Genomic DNA, 23,047 nt, shown 5'->3' on the forward strand with positions numbered 1-23,047 from the left:
TTACAACATTATGAGATTTAGGTAACAGGATTGGGTATTTGGCATCTTGAGTAAGGTTTGAATGTTTCAACCTACCGCCTACTCTTACCAAACCGTTATCGTCAATGTAAGGTGATAACCGAGCCAGTCTTAAGCTGCACTGAGTGCCCTTTTTCAGAGCTGTGATGTCATCCTTGAAAGATGAAATTTGAATGAGTTTGAAGAGATTCATTTTAGCAGAAGAGATCTCTTTATAACTAAGTTGTCCAGCTAGTCGGGCGTTCCCACGAAGATAATGGATGAATCGTAGAACATAAGCAGTGACATTTACAAGTTTTCTAAAGCATGAGAATTTTTCAAGTAAATCAAATCTGTCATTTTCTAACTTTTCAACGTTAACTAGGACATTCAAGGGATTTGGTTTGACTTCAAGAGTGTCTTGATCAGTGATTAAACTGAATTCGGGCTTTGGCCAAAGATCTGATGACAAGTATAACCATTCAGGTCCCTTCCACCACAATTGGTGGCTTAAGAGTTGAGATGGGGAGAGTCCTCGGGTTGCACAATCTGCTGGGTTGTCGAGGGACTTGACGTAATGCCATGATTCAGGAGAGATTAATTCTTGTAGTTCTGAGACACGGTTGGCCACATAGACTTTTAAGCGATAGGGGTGAGTGCGTATCCATGTAAGAACAATGGTAGAGTCACACCAAGCATACATCGAGTCAATCTTAATGTGGGACGAAAGAAGATTTGAACAGTATTGCAGAAGCTTTCCAAGTAGGTGAGCACCGCACAGTTCGAGACGAGGCAGAGATACTCTTTTTAGTGGGGCGACTTTAGATTTGGCCATTATCAGATTAATTTTAACATCATTCGATAAGTTGATCACACGGAGGTAGACTACTGCAGCATATCCTTTCTCCGAAGCATCGCTGAAACCATGAAGTTCTGCAAGCTTATGAGTTGAGGTAAAGATGTAACGTGGGATCCTTAGGTTTTGGATCACGGGTAGTTCTTCTAAAAAGGAAATCCATTTTGTTCTTATCTCATCTTGAATTGGATCATCCCATTTTAGACCTGTGGTCCAAAGATATTGAATGAGTGTTTTAGCCCAAAATATTACAGGTGTGAGAAATCCTGGGAGATCATAGAGTTTAGCGATTGTTGAGAGAATCATTCTCTTGGTTAGCAAGTGGCCTACTTCAACATTCTTTACTTTGTATGAGAGCATGTCTGTCTCTGGGGTCCATCTTAAACCCAATACACTGTAGAAGGCCTCACTACCATCAGTCAACTCCACTGGTGATTCTTTGTGTTCGACTGGAATCTGATCCAAGAGTTGGGGTGCATTACTGATCCACTTACGGAGTTCAAAACCGCCTTTAGACAGCAATGTTTTCAGTTCATTTTGAGCTGACATAGCTTTATCGAGATCTTCAGCTCCAGCTATAATATCATCATAGAAGATAGACTTGGTCAAGATATCAGAAGCTTGTGGGTATGGTTGACCTTCGTCCAAAACTAGCTGGTGCAAGGTTTTGATTGCAATAAAAGGGGAACAATTAAGCCCATATGTAACTGTATTGAGTTTGTACGTTTGGAGTGGATCATCTGGACTAGCACGCCAGTATATCATTTGATAACTTTTGTCCTTATCAGAAACCAAGATCTGACGATACATTTGACGTATGTCACAGGTGAATACAATTTTATGACATCTAAAATACAATAAAACATCACTGATATCATTTTGAAGTTTGGGACCAGGCATGAGAATGTCGTTCAATGATATGCCATTAGTAGTTTTAGCGCTGCCGTCAAAAACAACACGTATTTTTGAATTCGGGGGATTCTCCTTGAAGACACCGTGGTGAGGCAAATAATAGTATTCAGAGGTAGGAGGTTCTTTACAAATAGTCATATGACCTGATTCAATGTAGTCATCCATAAATTCAGAATAGAGCCTTCGTAACTCGGGTTGATTAGAGAATTTCCTTTCCATCGAGCTAAGTCTCAATTGTGCTTTGGTACAAGATTCACCAAGAGGGGAATGATTTGGTTTCTTGGGCAGCTCGATTATGTAACGACCTGAGTCATCACGTCTATGGGTGTTTTCAAAATGTTGTAAACAGAGGGTATCTTCCTCAGTCTGAGCCTTGATCCGTATTGGGGGTTCTTCTAGCGTCCAGAATTTTTGAAGTGAATTATGAAGGTCCAAATCATGAGTTGTCAAGAGTGAGATGGGAAATGTGTTTGATGAGTTTCCTGCTACAGAGGCTACAGGAGCGAGGCCCATCACAACAAAACCAAAAATGGTTCCAAGAGCTTGAGGTAAATTTTGTCCTAATCTATGCTGTTCGCCTGTGAGTGTTAGGGCAAATAAGTCTGCACCGATAAGTAAATCTATCTCTCCAGGCTGATCGAAACAGGGATCGGCTAGGACAAAATGTTTCAAAGATTCCTTAACCTGGTGTGAAACTGGTATCTGAGGCAGGGGTGATGTGATACTACTCAAAACCATACAAGGATGGTTTTTAGCCAAAGGATTTCCATTGATCGCAGACATGTTGACATGTACGATACCTCTAGAATTAATAACTGCACCAGAGATTCCTTTTATTTCATCATGGAGTCGAGTACGTGGGGCGTTGATGAGTTGAATAGCTTTCTCTGATATAAGGGTAAGTTGGGCAGCGGAGTCGAGCACAGCACGGAGTACAGTATGTTGACCATGTTGTGAAGAGACATGAACTAAACATGTACCAAGAAGGATTGTGGTTTTAGTTGGATTGAGTTGACTAGACAATCCTACAAAAGCGTTAACGTTTGTAGAAGCGGTAGGATTAATAGTTGTTGTATTCTTTGAAGATGAATTAGGTGTGTAGGTCTTATTTTGAGGAGACAGCTTAGTTTGATAGCTTGACTGTGACTGAAGTGAACTACGTGTGGGCTCATGTAATAGAGTATGGTGATGTTTGGAGCAAATCTGACACACTTTACTTGAGGGGCAGTTGATTGTGTTATGAAGATAACCGAGGCAGTTTGTACAAATCCTATTCTTGCGAATAAACTCAGATCTTTCACTCACACTTCTAGCTAGGAAAGCTTGACACTTGTATATGTTGTGATCTGCAGCTTGACAAAATCTACAAGAGTTGGTTGTGGCGACAAGAGCAGTTTTTGTATGGTTGGTGAAATGTGGCTTACTTTCACGTGTAAACTTATTAGGCCTAGTTATGTTTGTAGGACACTTTTGGCCAGTGGAATACTTTGAGGTAGATGGTGAACTGCAACAAATACTAGCACCTTCTAAACGCTTGAATTCCATTTCAAGAAAAGTCATTAAATCATTAACAAGAGGGATCTCATTGTTTAAGGCGCGAGAGTCTTCAAAAGATTTTCTAATATCAGCTGGGATCTTCTTTAAAAGTGTTAAGACTAACAGGGTGTTTTCAGTTGTAATGTCATGATTTAAGTTTTTCAAAGCTTGAGTATTTTCCTTATATACAGTGAGAAATGATTGCAAGCTCTTAAGCGAACCACTAGTAATGGGCGACAAATCCAGAATTTTTGTAACGAGCTGAGTGACAATACGTCTCTTGTTTTCATAGCGATCCTTGAGAAGTCGAAGGGCTACCACATAGTTTTCAGGAGTAATATTAAGACTCTTAACCAAGTCTAAGGGCTCACCACTCAGGGCACTAAGCAAATACTGAAACTTATTCACTGGGGAGACAGAATTATTCGCATTGACAGAGGCTTCAAAAATATTATAGAAACTAACCCACTCTTCATAGTTACCACTAAATTTAGGCAACTCAAATTTAGGCAGGCGCAGAGAAGCTGGAGGTGGAGTAGGTGTTACAACAGGTTCAACTGGCAAAAGAACTTTAATGTCACTTATAAGGGCTACATACAAGTCAGAAAGTTCATCATGCATTGAAAATGATTCCTCCTCATCACAATCAGAAGCAGGGTCATCAGTCACAACTCTATTAAATAAAGTTTTAAAGTCAGTAAATAGATCTCTGACCTCCTCATTATAATTGTGTAAACGCTGTATATTAGCAGGAGTCAATTCTTGACCTTCAGTTCGAGGAAGTTGGTTTGACAAATATTTATTTATTTTCTGAAACCTGTTTTTAACAAGTTTTGCTTTTCTTTGTAGGGTAGTGAATCTCATCATGAACAAACAAATTAAATAACACACAACAAGAATAGATGAGTTTTCATAAAATAGCCCAAAATCTTAAATTAATAATGATCTCATAAATCTAGGCCTACTGAAGTGCATAAATCAATTTGCAATTCAACTTCAATAGTAAAGTGAAGTCAATTATCAATTTGTTATTATCACCAATAATCTCTGTTGACAATAATATTTACAATAATGAATAAAGAGAGTATAGCAATAACAATAATTACCAGTTTTCTCCAGTTCAGGACCCTTATCAATTAGTATTTGATTAAATAAATAATGTCTTCATTTTTCAACAACATAAACAAACTTGCAGGTTATGTTGATATGTTTCAATTCAATATCTGGTTATATTTAAACAAACAGCTGATGTAGATGAACAGAGTTTTGATGAGTTGAGTTTTCAGTTTAATAGCAGACAGGTGATTGGTTCGTCCTCAGTTCCACCGTTTCACTAATCTTGCAGGTTATTGGTTGCCATGTAGCGCAGAGCGATCTGTTGGCGAAGTTGAGAACTACCAACTACCAAGGTGTATCGCAAAGGACAGAACGTTGTTGCAAAATGGCGGACCATGGGATAGAATATTTCAGGGAAATAACTACTAACTAACTTTGCAATTTTATTTATAAACCCAAATAATAAGACTGAATTGATTGTGAGACCTTATTATTTAAAAGAATTTTATGGATGAGATGTGAATAAATATTCAATCCTAAAAATGTTCTACGCTTGATTTATTTCAAGACAAGCTAGGTAGGCCTAACTTGACGTGATTTAGGTGGCAGTGACAAAATTGAACATGAAAATAATTGTCTGGTATGAAACAGGAATGGACATTAAAATTGTTCGTAATAATGTTTCACAAGACAAAATATTACTAGTTAGGGATGTGACACTGATCATAAACATTCATTTGAGAAATAAATTATTGTACTGTATCAATTATATTTTAATTGGCAAATGTAGTCCGGGTCGACAGGACCAGCGAATGGGGGGTAAACTTCGATATGGTGGACTGTATAAAAAATGAGGGATGTGAGATATATTATGTTAAGATCAGTTTAAGAGACACACTGTGAGCACAAAATAATAAACTTTTAAATAGGAAGAAATGTGATTTGGTACCTTCCTTTTTACTGAAGTGATGTCTAGTAGACCGTTGACGTTGACGCACTTGATGTTTGCTGGCCAGCTTTCGCGTACGCGACCGGTAGTTGCACCAAGAACAGTTTGAATACAGTTTTTAACTATTCAGTTCACTTTTTTGTTAGGTGTGTCACAAATAAATACATAAGATAAACATACGATAATATAAGTTCAATTTATATGCCACAAATAGAGTAGGGGAATATTATAATACAAAACTAGGGAAAATGGCGAGAACATGATGCCGGGTTGAAGAGTACATGAGGAATGGGGGAAATTGCCAGACATCACGTGACAGGGCAAGGGTCAGAACAAAATATGAATGAAGTCTGGATTCACCTGGTTGCGTAGATGCTTGAATACGGAACAATTAGAAAAAATAATCTTTTTAATTTTTGGTATATTACAGTGTTATTCTTAAGGTTATTAATTGTTTTAACTAATTTCGAGATAATTATTGTACCGTCTTTATTATTTAACAAATAATTTTAGTCTGTTTTTTTCTGTATAAAATAAGATTCCTATGCATTACATTTGATTTATTACTTTATTTAAAATTTATTCACAATTAAGTTAATATTTACTTTTTGTACCATTTTAAACACAGCATGACGATGGAAACATAGTTTCCGAAATCGCTTGTGAATAAAATTATTACATATTGCCCTTGTTGAACATTTAAATTTAGTTATACATTTCATTATTAAATTGTCAATATCTCCGATATAAGTTATAATCTATTTCATAGTTATGTTTGGTCAAAACTTGTATGTTTGAATGGTACTAGCAGTTTGGAAATATTTTTAGTCTTCTATTGCCAATATATTTAAACAAGGACTATTTCAGACAAATATTTTTCATGGTAACATAAAGTCAGGTTATAGTATGTTTTTGTAAAATATAAACATAAAAGACGTATATATGTTGAAATAGTTAGGAGGGTCTTTACTGCCAAGTCGTCATAGTGAACCATTAGCATTACAGTCATAACGACTAGGAGTCACGGAGTTCAGAGCTTAACACGTTCAAAACGTTATTTTGTTATCATAAGCTGCTTGTGTAAAACTACTATTTCTGCTCACATTGTAATAGAAACTGAATCGGAGGGACATACGTTGAAGGTATTTTCCCTAAAGAACAATTTCACTTTATATACAAAAGATATGACTCGATTAACCTGCAAAAATTAACAAATTATAGTTTTATGGGATTGTTCACTTACCAATTATAACATCTTTACCTTTAAGCTAGTTGTTTTACCGTTAACAATAGAAAATGAGCCAGATGTATTTCTTTTGAAATTAGCTTACAATTATGCTTGATATTATTTCCAATTAGTAGACAATTGCTTTCTAAGTTCTTAAGTGTTAGGTTTTTGTCATAAGCGCTAAAACAAAATCATTGGTGTTTTGGTAAATATAATATGTAGATTCTACTTTTGCTAGCCCAGTAAGCCCCACTGCGGAAATTTGCAGGCAATTTGGTTGGTATGTCAAAATGGATGACACATAATGTATCCATACAGTTGGTGAAGTTCTAGTACAGTGGGTTTCGTATATGAGGGGAAGTGGACAAATAATGGATATTAATGAGAAGGTAAATCCGCAACAAGAATTTTATAATATTTAAACAAATTTTTCACTCAAATAAACTGCATCATAATACCAAAGATCACTCACGTGTATTCTAAGAGTTCAACACTACAAAATATTCTGCTCATACATACAGTTGTTTTAGAATATTCAGAGCTGTAAGTTGTCGTTGCAAGGACATTGCCATTTTAGATAGTCTGTGGCTGAAAGGAATACTGAATTTTAAACACATTATTTAATGGCTGCCATCAATCATTCGCCCCCTTTCTGAATGTAGAGTTTCTGCCAAGATGACTCAGTGTCTTCCACTACATCTGCTTTGACTCAATCTTAGTCTCACAACTACTCAATCACAAAGTGTTACTACCAGCGACTTAGCCATGCGACAGTTTAAATAATAAGTAACCTTATAGTTTTTAATTTTAGAAGAACCACCTATGGCATAAATTGCAGTTTTAATTTCTAAAATTACTTGTTTATAAAATTTTTGAAGTATAGGATTACAGCATTACGTTTTTTACATTTATCTAAAAAAAAGCTACAACAGTTTTCTTTTCCCCTACATGAATAACACGTCAATTCGATTTGTAGAAAATTTCTGTAACTTTTAATTGTAGGCTATAACAATGCTTCAATATACGTCATTGTTTTACTTTTAGCTGTACATGATAGTTGTAATGAAAATTCTGCATTAATGTGATGATTGTTTTATCTCCATCCGCAGTCACGATGTAAAGATAAATGCACTCAATAAATAGTTTTTCAAAGTATAATAGTAGTTTAAGAAAATAAAAGTGATATTCTAGGTATTGATTGTACATAAAAAATATTACATTCACATTAACTATTTAATCGATGGAAAAAAAAAACTAATATATATGAAATACAAGAAAACTATTTTTCTATACGTTTAAAAAAACGGTTTCAGTAAATTTCCCTACGTTCCTACACATCAAACCTATTATTTTAGAACTGCTGTTCAATATGCTTAACCTCTATCTTAGGAAGTAAGTGAATATTAAGAGTCGTTTTACTTTATATTTATGTACACCAAACACGCATGCTATGTTGTTATTTATTAATATTTCCCTTCGTTGCGTGTTTTCTTGAATTAAAATAGTTTGTTAAACAAACAATAATAAACCTTATACGTTAGTGTATAAAGCAATATCCTTGCCAAATCGAATTGACTGGTAAAAGGAAAAAAGACTTTTACAATATTATTGTATGGTAGAATGAGAGAATGAAGTAATTAATTAATGAGTATTGCAATACATTTATCTAATCATCATCTAGTCGGTTATCGTTATTAATTCATCAGAACTAATTGCAACCAACCTTCGAAAAATTCTAATCAAGGTCGACATTATTAATCGTGTTTCAGTTAGTATATACATATGCAAGGGAGTATAATTAGAAAATTCGCTAAAATAAATTCAGTACAATTAGGTACCAAAGACACTATCTTGGCAAAATGTTTGGCTCTTTGTGGAGGGTTGGTTGTTACAAATTTTTTTTTTTTTTTTTTTTTGTTAACTTACTGCTGAACGTAAAGAAAAATAACTCGCATATTACATGAAAAACATGCTGCCTTCATTGCCAATAATAATTATTAACATAACTGGGCGGTAAGTGAACTCATTAGATATTGTGGTATTGCGGTTCATGTTACACTTTGTTTACAATGGCGCGTTTGTTTCCGAAGACAAGTACATTTAAAATAGGTTATAATAAATTACATTACACTTAATATATCAATGTAACAAAAAACTAGTTAAGTTCAATCATAGTTTATGAAAACGAGATTAATGAATCTAAAAACAGTTAAAAGGTACACATAATTGCTTACTTTTTTATTTAAAGGATATCGTGTATGTAGGAATGTTTACAAAATATCTCACTTATTTTAATAAAGCGATGAGATTAACTAATGATATTTAATAGGTAAAACCACAATAGTTGCATTAACTTTTGAACCCAAATTTTTACAAGAATCTCCTCCGGTTGCACTAGTTTGAATTATAAGGACTATAACAGACAAATTTCAATTAGAGCAATTTTTTTTAATTTTTTTTTAAATTTGTTTCCTGTTTTTATGAAAATATAACATAGGTTACAATAACTTTTGATCCGTAATTTTTACAGGAATGGGAGTTATATTATTTTGTTCTCAATTTCAAGTACTACAACATATCAAATGTTTTTCAAAATCACTCCAAAAACCGCATTTTTGGGCTCCGTAAGACCTAAAGTGGGTGTATACACTCAAAACTCGTACTCGAAAATTTTGACGAAAACAATACTTTCTCCACATATTATGTGTTTAGGGGGAGAAAGTAAATCAAAAACAATGCTTCGGGATCTGTAATACAATTCCCTCGTCAGGCGAAAAAAACTTAACTAACACAATACAACTAACAATTCCTCAAAGCCCAACCTAAGTTGGAATACACTACAAAGAGTAGCAGTAAAATATACCCACTGTTTGGCAGGAAAGTCATTATACAACAGCAAAAAATATCCAACTACAAAACGCAAAATAAAAGTCTATACAACACGTAGGGTAAATAGCTCACACAGTAATTGGACAGAATGTAAATATTAATAAGTCATCATAAATTAAATGTTGTGCCATTTATAGCTTTAATGTACAAAGGTATATAAAAAACAAACAAATGAACATTTTAATAAATCAAAAAATATATTACTAAATAAACATGATAATGTTAAATAACAGTCAATACGAATATTAGAGAGTAATTTGTTTTGTTTAATACAATTTTTGTTCGTGAGTGTGTCCATGATGTGTTAAATCTTAGGCGGCAAATCTGTCGCTAAAATACATATTGTATGTACGACCATAAGGTAAAACTGCCTAAATCGCCGTAAGCCTTTTTACAGCTAAACAAGCTGTTTATGTATAGGATTTGTATAAACTATGTTTTGTGGTTGGCTTAGTTTAGGAAACAGAGTGATTTTATATCCATATATATTCTAGTTAAAATGTGTAATTGATATAATTTAACTATTCTTACACTATTTTCTATTTTTTTCATACACTATAGATACACTATTTTAATAGACATTTAACATTTAAAAATTTATATATTCAAACTATTACAATCTTAGTACTAGTGTAGTCTTCGTACAATCTCTCCGCTATGCTACACTTATATTTTAAATGAATTTGTGACCATGTGCTATACAAAAGTCACATCACATGGATTTTAAGATGTAAAATATAATATTTTGGTATAATAAATTATAACGTCCAATTCTTTTTATTGTTCCCCCGACTAGGCCTGATGATGACGGGTGTAACCGACCCAAAACTATTACCGTTTAAAATAATTATACGTGCCTACAGGATATTTTAGGTATGCGTAGCTAATTGGTGTGTCTAAAAGAGTTATAAGTCATATTTTATTTTTAGATATTAATGTGTAATATCTTCATGAAGACATATAAAATGAAATAGTTTTACGTCGATTGCATTTTCAACGTTGATTAGTACGACAATACATACCGACTTTATTAATCTTTTTTATAAAGATTAATAACACATTTCTAGAGGACATTTCTATCCATGTTCCAATTCAACCTAATATCAGAGGACAATGGAGTCGGAAAAACGTGGGAATGCTTCGGGAATGGTTTAATTCCACGGAACTGCTGACCAGTAATTGGTTTCTGATCTGGAATTGTTCTATTTCTCACTTATCGTCTTATTACACGACTGATTTAGTAGAACTGTATAGTAGGCCTAATGTCGATTTCAATTGAATGATATATTTTAAAATCGATTCACTTCGTCGAAGGACTGTATAACATTCTTTGTCGATTCAAGATTTCTTGTTATATAAAAAAGTTATATTCCGTAATCAAAGTGACTTTTAGTCATTTTCCATAAAAATAAATGTTGTTAAAAATTGTGTTTTAAGGAATTATTATTTCAATTCTGTTGTGAGACTGTTTATAGATAACACTAGTTTTACCCTTGCTTAATTTTATTCAAAACAATTGAATTAATTTAGGTATAATGTAAAAAAAAAAACTGTTGTACATTATTTTCTATTTGTTTATGGCCGTTTTGATATGTCTAAAAATAAATATTTAAATCCCATTTTGAAGTCACTAAGATCTACCCCAAACTGTTATAAGAGCCAAGGTATACATTATAGGTTGAATTAATACATTTGCATTTTCAAATATTTACGTTAAATAATAATTATTATTAAATTTGTAGCAGATAAATTAAACATTTAATTTTTGTTGCACAATATGAAATAAAATGCGTAGATTCTATGTCCAAAATATAATGCAAATGGGTACATCATAAAACTCCCTCAACTCATGATTACCTTAAAATTATTATAAATACATTGAATAATAAATAAATCATTTAAACTCCGTTAAAAAAAAACCGTTGAAAAAGAATCTACAACATAACCTAAATTAAAATAAAATTATGTTGTATAGTTTTAAAATATACATATTTGTTGTCAAATAATAACATTTTAAAATTAATACTCATATATTTTATAACATAAAACACATTTACTTTATAAACCTACTTCTTATAAATTCAGAACTCATAACCAGAAATTGATAATGTCGAATCAAAATTATATCTTTAAAACTATACTGTTACGACATTGACGTTACCGTAAAGCACATGATTTGAATCGTAAAAATGTTGCTAAGTTTAAATAAAAGTCCTGTCCGTACATCCCAACTGTAACGAAACTTTGGTTATAATTTAATTTCTTCCTAAAATTCTTGATTCAATTAGCTTCATTACAATTAATTTTGAAAAATAGGTTTTATGATTGGAAATAATATACTTCAAATTCTTCACCATCATTCTTTAATTTAAATTGCTTTTGGTTACCAACAATCATCTGCCCTAAAAACAAACAAATTTAATAGTTTTTTTTTAAATACAATCAAAGTTGAAACATTTTTCTTTTCACAGACCTACTAGATGAACTAAATTTGAATAAAATAAATTTACATACCAGTTTTCCTGGGCCGAAATCTCACTAAAATGTATTAACAACCTTAACTTTTCTTAACATCACTGTACAACGCATTCTGACTCCCCTGATTGGTGGAACTGGACCAATCAGATTAGCTCTTAGTTCACCTTTACAAGCATGAAACAGCTCTAACATGTCTTATTTACTTCCTGCATAGTTATTTTCTTGTTTCAAACATATTTAAGAAAATCCTTCGACATAATTATTAATCAAAAAGCACAATTTGTTTGTTTTTATACTGAAAATAAAGAATAATTTTTTTTACAATTTAAAAATTGGTACAAATCTCTCCCTCAAAAAAATTATACATTAAAAAGTTCTTCTACACAATTAAAGAAAATAAAATATTTTAAATATTTAAAACATAAAATCAATTGAGTTTTTATCTACATCATTTAAATACAAAGGTAACTTAATTTGCTCCAGTCGCTTTGTTGCTTCTGAAATCAGGACACAACTTTCAAGCGAAGCGAAGGATCGGATGCAGTTTAAATGACAATGATACCCAATTCCGGATCTGTGAACTGATTTAAACTAAATTAAAAAACTTAAAATAACCATACAAAACATAATATTTCTCCTTTTTTTTCATCACCCATGAGTAATGAAATGATAACTTTCATGTTTTTTTTTTTTTAACAATCTTATAACACATTCTCCTTCCAAAATATACAAAATGTTTTTAGAACAGAAGATATCCTTGCTCATTGCAATGTTTTTAGAACAGGTAATACAAGCATATCTAGATACTCAAGAACCAAGATAACAATCAAACTGGAATTTTACAAAATACAAGTTCAAACAATTATTTTTGTTATCACAGTTCTAAACTTCATGGAATGTCAGTGCCAGTGTGGAAGTAGTTTGTCTTTCTGTGTAGTCTAAGTAGCTTCAGTTGCAAGTGGATGTGTAAGTTTAGTATGTGGGCCCATGTAGTGTCAAAAGTGAGAAAGGTGTCAAAGTCAGTGTAACTGTAGAAGTGATTGTTGTAAGTAGTGAAGTGCAAGTGTAGTATGAAGACTTAGGGTTGTGATAACTATGGATTACCTTTTTACCTTTGGTGAGTTTGTATTACCTTTTCTTTTTACATTTTCTTTGCATTAAAAGTAAATTCACAATTCTTTACCAAGGTATAAACAAAAAACATTAACTCTTGCAATGAAGTTTGCTTTAAACATCACTTAAAAAAAATCTTCAATTAAAATAGAAGTACACTCACATACCCTTTTAGACATAAAATAATACAATATCTCTTTTTTTCATCAGTTTTACCTCACTTTCCTTGTGAATACTTTATTTGTATCCCTGTTTTAACTGAGATATATTTACTTTCTTCACCACTTCTAAATCTGAAATGCTCTGTATTAAAACAGTCACAGGATTAACAAAATACAAAATCTTAAATGGTCCCATAAATCTAAGGTCAAGTTTGTTTTGGTACTTATCTATCTTTTTAGATAGTTTCTTATTTTCTAAGTACACTTTCATACCAACCTTAAATGGATGCTTAACTCTATCATCAGAGTAACGTTGTCTATTTTTATTTATCTGTACAGATTTCTTTAAATTTTTGATTGCAATCTTTACCTTACTTCTTATCTCATCAGGTGTCAATTTTTCACTTACCAACTCATTTATGTTCCATAAATTGGACAAAGCATGGTTTGGTGGATGATTAAACATAACTTTAAAAGCACTTGTTTTAATACTTTCATTGTATGCTGTATTAAATCCCTGCTGTAATAAAGTTAAATCATTGTCCCACTCAGTTTGTTTGTCATAATAATAGGCTTTTAATGTACTCTTCAAATTTCTTAAGTACCTTTCAGACCTATTTCCACTTGGCTTATATGGAACTAATTTGTGGTGAACTATACCATATTTAAAACAAAAATCTTTAAATTCATTACATCTGAAACAGCTACCATTGTCAGATACCAAATACTTACAGCTACTAAAATTCTTAAAAATAACATTGTCGATCATATTTACAACACTTGAACCTTTACTGTCTTTTAGTGGAATCAACCATGTATACTTTGATACATCATCTACTGCAATAAGAACATTGTTATTGCCCTTTTTTGACCTCACCAATGGACCAAAAATGTCTATATACAATTTTTCCATAGGTTGTGAAGCATGTGTAGCAATTAACTCACCTTCATATCTTCTTTGTACGGGTTTTGCCATCGTACATATCTCACATTTTCTTACTCTTTCTTTGATTAAGTTTATTAAGTCCGGTCGGTAAAAACTTTCACAAACTTTGTCTAGTGTTCGTTTAATACCTGGATGTCCACCTAGAACGCTTACATGAAAATAATTAAAAACCATATTTACCAACATTTTCGGTAAGTAAATTTTTGGCTTTGCTCTTTCATGATTCTTATACATTAAAACACCCTTACTTAAATAATATTTACAACTATTTACACCATTGTTTACAGATTCAATTATTTTTAGAACCTCGCTATCATTCTGCTAATGTTCCTGAATTTTAGTAAAGGCTAAAGGAAACTGTTTGATAACATTCACATTACAAAAATCATCATTACAAGTTTCTTGCTTACCATTATACACCATTTTAACCTTTTGAGATTTTACCTTTTGACTTTTGTTAGTTTTACAGATTCCATTTAACTGTAATTGTTCTTCTCTCAACTCATGCATCCTAGATAAGCAATCAGCTACCTTATTATCAGTACCTTTCACATGTTGTACTTTAAATGGGAGGTTTAATAGTCTTTCTACCCACCTTCCAAGCTTACCTTACTTTCTAAAATGCCCTAACACCCAAGACAATGCACTATTATCAGTAATTAACAGAAAAGGTTGAATTTTTAAGTAACTATGAAATTTCTCAATACTTAAAATTACTGACAACGCTTCTTTTTCATATACTGACATACACCTTTCAGCTTCTGTGAATTTTCTAGAATAATAGGCAATAGGCATTCTTTCATTGTTAACTTCTTGCAAAAGTACAGATCCCATACTAATTTCACTAGCATCACACATGAGTATGAAGGGTTTGTCAAAATTAGGTATTGTTAATACAGGAGGAGTACTTATACATTCTTTAAGCTTTTCAAAACTGTCATTACATTCTTTACTCCACACAAACTTTGACTTCTTTTTCCTTAACTCATTTAAGGGGCTAGCCATTTTAGCATAATCTTTTACAAACTTTGCAAAATATGAAACCATGCCAATAAATCTACTCACTTGTTTTACATTTTGAGGACCTTTAAACTCTCTTATTGCAACTGTTCTATCTGGATCAATTTTGATTGCATTCTTACTAATTTTGTGGCCTAAATAGCTGACCTCTTTACAAGCAAACTTAACTTTAGTAGGGTTCACAGTTAGATTATATTTACTTAGCCTATTGATTACCTCTTTCAAATGTGTAATGTGCTCTTCCAAAGAATTTTAATAAACGATAAGATCATCAACAAAGTTCATTACATACTTAAACTTGATGTCATGAAAGATTTTATTTAAATAAGCACTCAATAAGCCTGAACCACAATGCAAACCGTAAGGTATTCTATTAAATTCATACTGTGCAAAAGGCGTGCAAAATGCTGTAATATGTTTACTTTCTTCATTTAACTCAATTTGATGAAAGCTGTTACATAAATCCAGAACAGTGAAGTACTCAGCACCTTGTAAATAGTGATAGCTTTCTTGCAGATCCCCTATAGGATGGTTTACACGTTTCTCACGGTTCTCACTAAAATGTATTAACAACCTTAACTTTTCTTAACATCACTGTACAACACATTCTGACTCAAAGAGGGATTTAACATGCAAACCTAGTCTTTTATACTGGTCTGACTGCTTAACCTGATTGGTGGAACTGGACCAATCAGATTAGCTCTTAGTTCATCTTTACAAGCATGAAACAGCTCTAACATGTCTTATTTACTTCCTGCATAATTCTTTTCTTGTTTCAAACATATTTAAGAAAATCCTTCGACATAATTATTAATCAAAAAGCACAATTTGTTTGTTTTTATTTTATACTGAAAATAAAGAATAATTTTTTTTACAATTTAAAAATTGGTACACGACATTTCACTACAATAGAACATATGACATGTCACTGCGAGGCTCGGCCATAACTGCATCATATATCTACGTAATGTCTGGTCTAAGTCCTCTATATAAATGTCCACCACGTAAATACCGACGACATTTCACTACAATAGAACATATGACATGTCACTGCGAGACTCGGCCATAACTGCATCATATATCTACGTAATGTCTGGTCTAAGTCCTCTATATAAATGTCCACCACGTAATCAAAATGTTAACCATTCTTCTCCTTCCTTTAATGTAACTTCACCATGTTAATAAATTGTAGTTCTTAAGTAAATTGAATATAAAATAAAGGAGTCGTCTATTTTGGTGCTTAGGGTATTTACATTTTAAATATCATTACTAAAAAAGTGTTACAAGTTCATACACCAACAATCGAGCTATATCACATTGTTGGTTTTACCAATGACACAACCAAAATTCAGATCTACTGAATTCAGACGTGTATCACAGCTTACACAGTTTTACATGTTTTAATTTGGTAAAAGTTTGGTTTCAAGTGAGAATACAATAAGCTTGTCGGAAACTAATATTTATAAATAAAATACGCGTGGAATTAGATAGAAAATGTAATTAGACAAAGCTATTTTAATCGTTAGGATCAATCCATATGAATTCAAAAAAAAAACTTTTTAAGCTTTCTGTAACAGGAATTTTGTGGAATAAATAAAAAAAATCTGTTAAGTGTTTACAAGAGTATAGAGTTTTTGCGTCCCTCATTTAAGATTTCAATATGTCCTAAACTAAACCAAATAATATATTTTATGATATATTGATTTAATATAATATATAATTTAATATTAATATTAATATTAATATTAATATTAATTTAATATTAATTTAATATAATATATTGATTTAATTCTGACGCTTTATAATTGTTATTATTATTATTTTTCTCTGCTTTTTGTGAATTGTGAGAATGCATGCATGCATGGGCGTTTCACAGTGAGTAAGAGGTTATGTTCGTTCAGTCAAACCAAACGGACTAAGGTTTCAGGTCTTTTTTTTTGTTCTTCTTTTTTTCAGTCAGCTCAGCTCGGCCGGCGCTGCCAGTGCCAGTCTGCTGTGCAAACAAACAAACAGTTCAAACATGGTCTACGAACCATGAAAAACAAAGAGGACCAAATATGAGCAATCCAAAAGAATTCCGTAGATTATAAAGAAATATTTATGTCACTACATTTTAGATTTTTTAGTGTGCTGCCAACTACTTTGTTTTAAGTTAAAGTGCCTGCCACAAACCGCCGTAGAAATATAGGACATTAAGAAATCTTTGTTCAAAAAAAGAAAAAAAAAATGTAAATTATTTGTTTGTTAGCCTTATTGTATCAATTGGACCTCACCGACAAGTTTTATAAACTTGGTGAGGCCAGGCTGTTGTAATTTTCAGAATAAATATATTTGTATTTGTATTTGTATTTGTAATAGTTTAATTGTTATTAAGACATGTAGTGGATTTTATGAACTAGGACAAGTTAAGCTTCATTCAAACCAATCACACATGCATCTCAAAAATAAAATTTAGCTTACAGTCCAAAAGGTCTTTGAAACCTTAATGTAAGTTTATTTAATATCATTACTTATTATAAACAGGAAGATCCTGTAAAAATTAAATGGTTACCACATTATTTCAAGGTTCGCTATGTATATTTAAATAGATGAAAAATACGAATGACGTTTTGCCATTTTTCGAAAATGAGATTACAATGCATTAGTATGCAAAACTAATATAATTAATTTAAAAACATCAGAGGATGATATTGCTATTATGATCAACCAATAATAGTTAAATTTGTCAATTCGAAAGCCATAACATTGTTTAAAAAACATTATTTTTATATCAAACATATAAGTTCAATTTAATGAAAAAGTAACTATCACCTGCTTTCGCATAGACAAAAAACTAATTAAAGTGGAATATAACTCCTAATGACAAATGCAAAATAGAACTGCGAGGTTTGGATCTTAAATGTTAGTGTGGGTTAAGAATTTATAAGATACACAAAACCTTTCCGTATTCATCATATTAAATTATTTAACAAGTATTCTTTTTCATCAATATTTTATAGTTTCATTCAAGGAGCTCTTTGTGAATTTCAAACATTATTGTTCTACCTCTTCACATTTTAACTTATCACAAAGACTGAAACTAGACGATTGTTTCTTGAAGTATTGTTTAACTTAATTATTTTCTTAAGTTGACTATTACCAATCAACATATATAATTAAAAGTTCGTTACTTTTGCTGATTAATTCATAGCATTAACCAATTTATAAATGGTAAGAACTAGAGGATTTTGCAACGAAGTAAAGGTTGATGGTATGACAAGTTCATTGATTTTGATAATTAACATTGAAACTGAAATATTTACTACATGTTTATATGAAAATACAATTTAAAGTTCGATAAGACAAAACAAACATTTTAATTAGTAAAATCTCATTTCCAAGTAAATATTCCCAAGGTTTTTTGTTTCTTCCATCTCATTCTGTTTAATTAATTAGCACTTTTTAATTACCAAGGAAGTCACACTGTTTACCCTTTTCAAAATCAGATCTCTTGGGTTTTCACCAAATCTTTTTAGAAAAGATTTCCTTCATTAGAAGTATATTTTATACCTATGTCCCATGTTAAACTTTGCAATATAACTGCTAAAACTTTTTTTTCAACCTGTATTTCTTTCCGCATATAAAAAATCATGTTTTAGCTAAGTTATACTACGTAGCTGTATTATCGAAACTTTAAAGTTTTTTAAACCTAAATATTGTGCATCTTCTTCCATTTAAAACCTGTGTACAAAATAATTTGAGTTGAACTATTTTTACTAAGATTTCCAAAACCAATGTTATTCTCTGTTTTTAGATTGTACTCTTATTTCCAAGCATGGCATGTGAATCAATAGCGGAAGTTTACAATGAGAGGAAACTGTCTGAGCACGCTCTTTGTAGCTGTAACTCTTCACCTCTCACCTGACATGAATTATTACTGGTCTGTCAATAACAGTGATCCTAAACTCTCTGAAATAAGTTCGTTTTTGGCGTTTGTTCAAAAATGTTTGTTATTATTATAAAAATCTGTATCTATACTTCATTATGGTAGCAAAATGTTTTTTGAGTATGCTTTCCTTGACAGATGTAATTAATGCTTTGAGGTAAATTACTTGGACTAACCCAGACTACGTATTTCTCATTTACATTTAATATTTTTAATCACACAAACAAATACGTTTTATGAGAAATACGTCCTATGGTGATAAGATATTAATCAACATTATAAATGATATTCAATTTACGAAAAGTAAATAAAATATACGACCAATAACACCTAAAACATGTATTTATGCTTATACTATTAATTTACAAGACTATAAATATACATAAAAGATAGTAAGTGGTGATCGATTTAGATTGTCATTCGCCTATTGGGTCTGATGATGATTGCAGTGTCCAATCGAAATCGATCACCACCTACCATCGTTTACGTATATTTACCGTCTTGTGAGTTGACATTATAAGAGTAAATATATACTTTAAGTGTTATTAGACGTATATGTTATTTACTTTTCGTTAACGTTGTTCAATCAAATTGTTCTATTCAAACCATGATAAACTTTAAACACTTTTATCAATTTATGTACAACTTGTAAAAAATGACTGCTAGAAAATTTTTTGTAACTATTTTCAACAAAGAATGTTGCAATTCCGCTTTAGGAGGGGGTTTCACCAGAAGCATTTTCTGTTTTTAATACATTCGTGTAAGCATTTTTAGTGGCTGACATTTCTCTTGACAGAGCCCGGTGATGTATGAGGTTTCGCAAATGTCCCGAACATTTTTACTTCAAAATAAACAGTTACACTACTTGACAATACCATTATAATTAATTGACTCCTAACACACAATCATAATCAAAAGCTGTTTATGAATGCAAATTACTATGTTAAACAGTTCTCACAAAAATAAAATAAAAAGTAATTAGGAGTATATTTTTTCAAACATAAAATCCAAACCAGTGAAGAAACAAACTTACTTTATGGCATAAATATGATCGATTTAGCATGCATTTAACACGTAATTAGTGCAACTGATAATAGTTGATTAGTGCTTAAGGCTGCAGTAATTAAAACGATTCCTAATACTATAATTGGATGGAAATAATTTGTTTTTACTACTTCTGTAGACAATTAGTCATAATGTTTAAATGCAACTATGTCTCTGTGAAAATAGCAATATGTATGAGGGATATTTTCTGAAAACTACCATACTAACAAACAAAGATCCTAATGACAAGAGTGTTATTTATCTAAGGAAAATATGTTAGCACTTTTTGGGTTTTAGGAGAAAAAAGCTGAATAGTTTGCTACAAAAATTTAACCTTCTCAAAATCACGATGCAATAAGTTTTTTATTTCTCAGTTCACCTAACTAGTTAAAGAATAGGCTTACTGTAGGATATTTTGATTTAAAGCACTTTCAACGAAAATCCACTTTTAAATTATCTAAAGATATTTATTCAAATAACCTGGACATACTTATTAGAGCAGGCATTTTTCATGACTATTAGTAAAATCTCAATTTTCTCCTATCTGTAAAGGATGGTTTTCCAGTGTTCAGTGGGATTATATTTTGGCAATACAGTCGCAAAATAATTTGTGTAATGCTCAAAGATATTAGTTATCCATTGTGTGCCATGATGCATTATATTGATAGAAACAAATTGCATGGTAGTTATGACAAGTTTATTCATACAAGTTATAAGGTTTCCAGTTCACGTATGACGGAGTAAAGCAGAGCGTTAGTGGGTTTAAATTATGCAAATGACAGCGGAAGGAGTGCTAAACTGGTCCACAGTTAAGTGAATTACCTTAGTTATCCCTCACTGGTATTTACCGTGTAGGTTATATAGGGTAATATAAAAATATACATCGTACATTATAGATTTTGACGCCTACTTTTGTTTTAGTAAGCATTAAAATTAATCATTAAGAATGAATTAAAAAAAATAATGCAAATTATAAAAGGACACACGCATGCTTTTTAACGGGAAAAACTATCTTCTTTTTTAATTATATAGTTATGAGTGGCAAATTTCTCTGGCAGCTTTATTAATAATAACATATTGTTTTTACTTTGAAAATGTTTATACATATCAGTCATCGAATACTTTCTGAAGGAGAGATTTACAAATAAAATATTTCTTTGTTATTTCCTTTATACATTAGTATTACACATTTTATTGACAACTAAAATATTAGTTAAGGTATATATTGTATACATACACAAAAAAATACAAGCACCAACAAAGTAGGTCACAATGATGAGAAAGTTTATTTTATAGAGCATTGCGTGTTTCTAAATTACGTAAACTACGAGGTAGACCAACTTATTTCCCCTTCCACTTACATACAAATAACAAATACTATTTACCTACGCATATTACATTTTTTGTTCGCTGAGTGCTTACCGTCAAGGTCGCTATTTATAAGGCCTCCGGTTTGATCCAGGACAAAGATGCTATTTTGTTCTTGGCCTATCACTTAATAATTAGACAGAAATAAAAGTTGACGTCAACAGAGGTGGATTAGAGCTAACAAATTTCTCTCACACAAAACTAAAACCAATAACACTAACTCATAAAGACCCAATATTAACAAAAGATTTACGATACGATAGGAACTTTACAATAAAAAAATAAAAAACACACAAAACTTTACACACATACATTTTTACAATCTAGATTTAGTAAAGAGAGAAACCACATCGGTTTATGAAAAAATTATGAGAAGGATCGGATGATGGTCCTAAATCTTTTAACAGTATTTAGTACTTACACCAATACGTAGAAACATATGTACTGGTTCAACAACGCGTCTCAAATCATTTTACAACAGTGAAAACTAAACTGAGATGCACGTTAGTTTACAAACATGACTTGAAATCCAACTAAGAAATTAGTGACATATAAATCACTATGACCAGCATCTTCTAAAATATTAATAAAGTTAAGTAGCTAATTACTAAAAAAGTATAAAACAACTAAAAGTGTTAAAACGGTTTTAAATATGATAACTTGTTGGTAATTGTTGGTTGATAAAATAATCAAAGTGTCTTTAAACCAGTGAATGAGAGAATCCTTTGATAATTTGTTTTCTCTTTGGAGAAATAGCATATGATTAAGATGCTTAAACGTTATGTAATATGGAAATAACGTGCAAAAGTTAAATACTCTTTTTGGATCCCTATAAAGGTTTAATTACACTATAATACGAACTAAAATACGATAAAGTGTAATTTTTTTTTTGTTAAATTTATATATGGGCTAATTTTTATAAAGACGATCCAATAATGTGTGGAATTTATTTCGAATTCTTGTTATTAAATCTTTAATAACACTTCAAAAGTATTTATTATCCAATTTAACGGTTAAACGTACACGGTAACTAGATTTTTTTTTTATTTAATCAATGAGTACATGAAAAATAACCGTGTCTTTTACTTTTTCTTACAAAAGCATATTTAAGCATATACAAAAATGACTAGTAATTAAGACGTCACAGAGGGTATTGTTTGTGGCACGCAAATATGCATAATTGAAAGCAATCGTGTGGAAAATGACTCATAAGCCATTCTGAATAGAAGAGACTTGTCTTTTACGTTCTTATATTGACTCATATTGAGACTTGGTGGTAGAGTATCAAGTAGTCATTTACTAAACTACCAGTTAGTTTTTAAGCTTATTAGGTAATCTGTGAGTTTTAGCAGGTACTTACATAATGCTTTATACATTTTACGTTTTAAAATTACTTATTGATCAGCATTGTACGTGTTATTCAATTTACCGGAAGTAAATAAAATAAACGTCTTATAACACTAAAAAGATATATTTGCGCCTATACTGTGATTCACAAGACGGTAAATATACATAAAAGATGGTAAGTGATTATCGATTTTGATTGCACACTCTAATCATCATCAGACC

General features: G+C 31.4%; 1 protein-coding gene across 4 annotated transcripts in view; it reads right to left on the bottom strand.

Moving 5' to 3' along the window:
* The window catches only part of LOC129002550 (hemicentin-1-like), a 193,616-nt gene that overhangs the window by 88,132 nt on the left and 82,437 nt on the right, over positions 1–23,047 (bottom strand). The window lies entirely within an intron of this gene.

Source organism: Macrosteles quadrilineatus, unplaced genomic scaffold, assembly GCF_028750875.1.
Source record: "Macrosteles quadrilineatus isolate MER2022 unplaced genomic scaffold, UCM_ALF_1.0 Scaffold_9__3_contigs__length_116548681, whole genome shotgun sequence".
Classification (NCBI taxonomy): domain Eukaryota; kingdom Metazoa; phylum Arthropoda; class Insecta; order Hemiptera; family Cicadellidae; genus Macrosteles; species Macrosteles quadrilineatus.